The 6,882-nt window shown below is 48.4% G+C and overlaps 1 long non-coding RNA gene across 1 annotated transcript; it reads right to left on the reverse strand.

Moving 5' to 3' along the window:
• Nucleotides 1–2,019: 2,019 nt before the first annotated feature.
• On the reverse strand, nt 2,020–5,455 carry LOC115832175. Its single transcript, XR_004027618.1, has 5 exons — nt 5,371–5,455; nt 3,886–3,918; nt 3,393–3,532; nt 3,124–3,288; nt 2,020–2,095 (listed from the first exon to the last, which is right to left on the reverse strand). It is a non-coding gene; the product is annotated as an uncharacterized LOC115832175 (long non-coding RNA).
• Nucleotides 5,456–6,882: the final 1,427 nt, after the last annotated feature.

The raw sequence follows: 6,882 nt of genomic DNA on the forward strand, positions 1-6,882 counted from the left end.
ATTTTGCAGTCAAGTTTTGATTCATAGATCAGTATCTTGTCCACATATCATTTATTCATTTTAGTCTTTGCCAATTTTATACTTTCTATTATGGTCATAGTAGTTTTTAACTCTAATATTTTCTAGATCAGTTTTTACAGATCTGGATGTGCCAAGAAATTTTGATTCTTCTGACAGCTTTACAGCAAGAATTTCAGCTATTGTTGCTTTTATTTTGTACTGACTTGTTTCTGTCATAATAAATTATTATGAACAGAAAGAAGTATTGACTTCTGGTGTTCACTTCTTAGCAAATCCTTAAGAAAAACAATTCCCCCTCTATTATCCGACATGGCTGCATTGTTGAGGACTGGACAGCCTTTCTCTCAGGATGCACGTAAAAAGAAACTGAACCTGTATCCTTAGCAACCGCTACAAGTTCCGTCTCCTCCCAGCACTCCTGGGCACCCTCCGGAGTAGGTCTACACAGGTCTGAGTGTGGGAGGAGCTTAAGGCTCAAGGAGGAGCTGGCTGCAAAGATGCTGCTGCCAGTGCCTGAGTGCAAGGAGGCTGTGAAGGCAGGAGCGGGCTGGTCTGGAAGTCAGCTGGGAAGGGGCTAGCCCTGGTGGCTGTGCTGCAAGAATCAGGGGAAGGAGGTGAGCAGATGTGCCCAGGGGCCAGCATGATGGAGACTCCTTTGATAATATAAGGAAATCCAAGTTTGTGCAGCCACTTTTCCTTACCCCACCCCGTCTCCTCCCTCTAGCATCTCAGTGAGTTTCACAGGAGTCTTCCATGTTGCCACACCTGTCCTTGCCCCGTGGCACTGTTGGAGTGTGCCGCTCACTTCCTTCTCATCCTGACAACGCCTTCAACCAGGAGGCAAGTCAGCAGTGACACGGCAGCTTCAAGAGGATCAGACTGCGGAGGCAGAGCCAGGCACTTCCCTGGGCTCCCCTCGTCCCTCGCTCACTCAGGGATGGAGGTTTCTATCCACCTGCAACGTTGTCACCTAACATTTTTCTGGTGGAGGCACTGCGATGGTCAGCAGAGCTCCCAGGACTCCTCTGGAGTCAGGCTGGGTCGAGGTGTCTCTTTCAGGATGAGGGGGGCTGAGGGAGACAAGAGCATCCTGCAGAACGAAGAGGACAGACACAACCGGGAGCACTCAGGGTTCGCGGGGGCACCTCTGGAAAGCTCTCTCACCAAAGCAGCACCGCCTGTGACCCTGCTCTCCAGGCGACCGGGTCGGGAGCATACCCAGCCGAGCCTTCAGACCAGAAACCTCTGTCACCCTCTGCCGAACCCCCCTCTCTGATCAACGTCCAAGTCTATGAATTCCTGAGACTCCTCAGGGTGGCGCCCTCCTGCCCCGGCCTGCAGCCTCCCTGCTTCAGTGACTTGCCACTTTCTCACTGGGTTTTCTCTTCCGTCTGGGCCTTTTTCCTGCTACCTCACCTGTTTCTCCCTTTTCCCTCTGCCAGTGGAGAGACCCCAGACAGAAATCTGGATCTGTTGCGGCCATAGCTCAGCAGCCCGGGTGGCTCCCCACTGCCCAGAGGGGGAGCTCCGAAGATGAAGTTCAAACTGCTAAGACTGACTAAGGTCACCCAAAGGTCCCCAGATGTCCAGCTTCCTGGAGTCTCCCTTTGCTTTAAGAAAAAAAAAAATGGACTGAAATGTTGCAGAAACTCCAGTTTCCTTCCTGAGGACTTTAAGGGGTCGCTAGGGAGGCTGACATTTCCTGTCCATCTTTCACTCTTCACGGCCGTTCTGGACCTTGCAACATGGTCCTTCTTGCTGCTGAAGGCTATGGGCCTATGTCCAGCCACTAAATGCACACAAGCATTGGGATGCAGCATTTAACACACTTGACTGAATATTTAGGGATGAGATAAAGGAATGGTAATTCTGAAAGGGGGAAAAACAGACTTAAAATTATACATCTGGTTCCAGAACCATAGGATGCTCTATCCATCTGTGCCCTTTTCTGGAAAGTCTCGTGCCTAGAAGGGAAAGATGATGAGGTGGAGGCAGCAATTTGGGATCCTGTGTTGGCAGAGGCGATGTAACTGTTTATTGGGGGTGATATGAGACTGACTTCAGGGTGGAGAGGCTGGAGAGTGGAGAAAGTCTGTGCTAGAAATCAGAACTCTGAGGTCAGGTTCCAGGCGCTAAGTTGCATGGCAAATGTGCCTCATTCATGTTCCTCTAACCTCCATTTCCTTATCTGAGAAATGGGAATAACAACTCTGGCCTTACTTCCCGGAGTTATGAAAATCAAATGAGAAAATACAGGCAGCTGTAAAAATAGAAAAGTAGAGTATCTGCATTCACCAATTCCTTAAGGAAATGGGGGCAGAGTTGAAGGGCAGGCCAGACCCCCGTCCATGCAGACTTCACAATTCAATCCAGAGACCACAATGTGTCTAAAACATTATGAATTTAGGAAATGCCTTTTCAATATGGTGAAGAAAATAGGAGGGCCCCGGTGGCGGTAAAGCCCAGAAGAGCTGCAGCCGCTTCCGATGAAAAGCAAACCACCCGAGAGCGTCCCACGGCGGCCCTGGCTTTGGAAACAGCCACAGCACAGAAGACGACAGCCGCCTCTGGGCTTTCACAGCTTGGGGGAATTGGAAGACTTTACTAGGACCCAGAAAACCTACTTAGTCTGGAGCATGAAGCATGGTTGGGTGGGTAACCAGGAAGGAATCTCTCCTTGCTCCCCTGTGGCCTCTGCTGGGGAGGCTCCCCATATGGATAAGCACACCCAGAAACCTTTCAGGAGAGGAGCTGTAAGGGGGTCAGTGAGTTGCATGTTTTCGGGGTGACGCCTAGACCTGTGGCTGGTGACATCAGAGACCCGCTGGCTGGCAGCAGCAGCCCTGGGACAAAAACAAATGCCACCCAGCCACAGCCACAGCCAGCAAGCGGGAGCAGCGGGAGGCTGAAGAGCTGGAGCCACAGGCTGCTCCCAAGGGACAGGGACAGGCCCCACAGCCACTGTGTGACCAGGGCCCAGGTGCCTGCCACTGCCCCCAAACAGCTGAGCTACAAAGCATGTCTCTGAAAGGAGCAGCTCCTGGAGAGAGGAGAGGCGTGCATCCTTCCTTGCTTGCCCCGTGTGTTCAAGGTGCCCCATACCTCTTTTTCCTATGACTCCATGTCAACGAAGAATGCTGACTTGCTGCCAAGGCCCACAGGAACATTCTCCACCAGGCTGAACAACAGGAAGGCCAACTTGAACCCCGACAACGTCATAAGAGTTCCTTACAGACACGCACCCTGGTTCCAGATAAGGTCTCCTTCCTACTGGAAATGTTTATTAGCAACCTGCCAAGGAACTGGAGATTGTTCCTTAGAGAGGAACTTGGGATGTCTTGGGGTATGTCTCTGTTCCAGCCCAGAAACACCTCCAGGTGGGGATGATGATGCCACCAAGCTGGTCATCTGTAGAAGCCTCCCCACATCCTGAAGCTCTGAGCAGAGCCTGTAGTAGGCTGTATCTCTGTGCTGCCGTCCCAGCCACCGCCTGCTGCTCCGGGAGATGACACTGGCAAACATGAACGGGGGATAAAAATAGCAGGCTCAGGAATAGACTTCATTAAGCATTCAATTGTCTTTGCCCCAGATGATATTCCTGGGAATTTTGCTTCAAATTATTTTGCACTATATTTTAAAGCAAAAACAAAAACAAACCTGAAACTCATCCCAACCGATGGCTACTGGCAGACGTCTGTTTTTTTAATCCTGTATCAAATGAAAGGGCTTGAATTCCAAATGGGTTTGCAGTCAGCTTTATTTACAAATCAATTTTAAAATGGGGATGTTTTGTTCCCAAATATGAATGAACTATTTAGAGCCTGAAAAATCAGAAACAAAACCCACACAGCCTGTGATATTCACTGTGTAGTCCAACATGATGGTCGTATAAGTTGACTTTAAATTCAAGGCAAATATGCTCCAGTTAAGATCAGTCATATGCATGTTTTTAGGGCTGTTTTGCTTTTCTTTAAACTTTGCACTGTTCCCTGCCCTCTTGTTCTCACACCCACTCAAGTTTCCATCTCCATATTAAAATGAGACTTTCAGAAACTGTTCAAGAAGTAGCTTTTCCTGTAGAAACCATCAGCCTCTTTGCTGTTGTGAAGTTTCGGGTGCAACTGATTGAAAGGAAGGGTGCAAAAAAGGCTACCCACACTGTTTTGGAACAGAGAACCCAGAAGCCCCTGTGGCTTGTCTCTAAGACAGCATCCACCTGCCCCGTTCTCCCTCTACTCTTGGACGGTCTGCCGATGGGAACTGCTGCATTCTGCCTCCAATAGCCCTCTGAGAGGGCTTCTCTTTCGTCATCCTTTTCTGTCTTTGTGCTTTTGCCACAGGCTGGCCTTGTACTCTTTCTCCAGCCTGGAGGGCAGGTTCAAAGACTTTCTCTTTACATTTCGCTTAGCAAGAATACGTCTTAAAAGCTTAACACACATTCGTGCCTCCCCAGAACAATTAAATTCGCTGTTGGCAGTGTCCCCCACAAGCTAGAAGGGACCGAGATTCAAGTTAAAACCTATACACTTCTCCTAGCAATTAAATGGGGTAACTGAGAACTGGGTGGGTGTTTTTCCTTTCAAATTGAGAGGGTGTGGAACCCAAGGCTGACCTGGGAAGAACTGGAGGCCTGGGCACATAAGCCTCTTGTGACACACTGCCATTGAGCTTCTTTGAACCTCTGTCTCCTCATCTTTAGAAGAGGTGTAGATATACCTATCAGCCCTTCTCTCAAGCCAGTTACAAGGACTGAAATGGCCTCATCTTTCTCACTGTCCCTATTCTGCACAATATTATTAGAAATGATCTGAAGTCAAATGGGAAATTTACTGATAGTGGTTTCCTGTGAAACCAGCTAAAGACGGTCAGAACAACCACCTCTCTGCAACATCTGAACTAAGACCTCGTGCTGTCATCACTCCTGCAAGCTTCTTTCTACAGACAGGGCAGCCCCAACCTAACCTCGTAGGATATTTTCGCTTTATCCCCTACAAGAGAAGGCCTCGAACCCAGCAGCCATCCATAGGAACTTCCGTTCTTCTGTTGCACAGCCGAAGCAATGCCTTCATTTCTAGAGAGGTGCAGAGTCTGAAGCCCAGAGAGTGGGTTCAGCTCACCCAAGGTTATGCAGCCAGTCAGTTGCAGGGGAGGGAGTTACAAGCAGTCAGGCCAGCTCAGGCCAGCCTCTCACAGGTGGAAGATCATATCCCAGCATTGAGGCTGGGTGTGGAGCTCCCTGATTGACATGTTACAAGGACAGGTGTGAGGGTCTGAGTCGCATCACCTGTCAGGGAGCAGAACGAGGGTTCTGTCCTCCTCCTTCCTAATTTGTTTTATCCTCACTGTCACCTTCTGGGGACAGCCCAAACTTCCCCAGCACCCTCCCGCCTTCCGCCTGGCTTTGAAGACTCTCAGTATTTAGGTTGGAGAATCTTCTGCTGTTCAACGACTGGGAATAAGTATGAGCATTCCAAGGGAGTGGTTTCCATGGCAACAACCACCTCATGGAACGTTTCAGAACTTTTACCTCCTACTCATAGTACTGCAGAAATTCAGAAAGCATAAGGCATAAAGATGAGTGCTAATTATCTGACCTGAATTTGCTGTGGTGGGCAGAAGAAAGACAAGTGCAATGCAATCTGGCAGGCATTCCTCATTGGCACAGATTCAAATTACTTTCTGGAAGTGAATCATTGTCATATTATTATAATTTTCTGTTAGAGGTGGCACCAGGTATCAAACAGAGGTGCACTGTGGAAGGCTCTGCCTCGTGACTTTGAGGGTGTAGAGTTGTTTTCTGGCACTGCCTTTTGGTCAACCTGGCAGAAATAATGATCACGTTGGTTAGGCTGTCTCTATCCATGTGTTGTCTGTGGAGTAGCAGAATAGCGGGTGATAATTAGTTAGGATTGAAACGTAGATCACTGAAGTCCTAAACACTTGGTCTTAGATGTCTGAGTGCTGAGGCTGACTAGGTGGATGGACTTTATCTCATGAGATGAAAAGCCCATTAGTCCACTTCCAGGATAATGGAATACAGATTCGAAATGAGCATCAGAATGGCTGTGAAAAGCCATGTCAAGAGATTCTCTCTTGTTCAAGACACTTCCGGAAAACACTACCTATGAAAACAAATTATCCTCTTTCATTTCTTTAGGGCCCGTAGGGTGCTTATCTCCCTTACCTGGTACCGAAGCCAAATGCTGTTTGAGCTGATGCATAGACTGGAAGCTACAGGCACAGACTCTAGAGCCAGAGGACTCCAGCAGAGCAGCCTTGGACAAGGTGCCCAACCTAAGTTTCCTTACCTGCAAAATGAAGATAATAATATGACCGTCCTAGCAAAATTTCAAAGAAAATCACATATAATTTTCAATCTATAATAATTGTAGAAAATCTTGCATTTTATAAGCATTAATTAAAAAAAATGACACAGGCCAAATGTGGTGGCTCAGGCCTGTAATCCCAGCAGTTTGGGAGGCCAAGGCAGGAGGATTGCTTGAGGCCAGGGATTCAAGACCAGCCTGGGCAACATAGTGAGACCCCATCTCGACAAATAATTAAAAAATTAGCTGGGTATGGTAGCATGTGCCTGTGGTCCCAGCTACTCAAGAGGCCAAGGCGAGAGGATCCCCTGAGCCCAGGAGGTCAAGGCTACAGGGAGCTATGATTGTGCCATTGCACTCCAGCCTGGGCAACAGAGTGAGGCACTGTTTCAAAAAAAGAAAAACAAAAGTTGACAAAAATTGACACGGAGGTCCAAGGAGTAGCACTAATTTGGTAGACAAAGAATTGCAGTTTGGGTACACTGAATCAGGCCAGCCCCAAAGACTGTCCTCTCAGGCAAGCACAGGGGAAGTT

This window comes from Nomascus leucogenys, chromosome 3 (assembly GCF_006542625.1).
Source record: "Nomascus leucogenys isolate Asia chromosome 3, Asia_NLE_v1, whole genome shotgun sequence".
Taxonomy (NCBI): Eukaryota; Metazoa; Chordata; class Mammalia; order Primates; family Hylobatidae; genus Nomascus; species Nomascus leucogenys.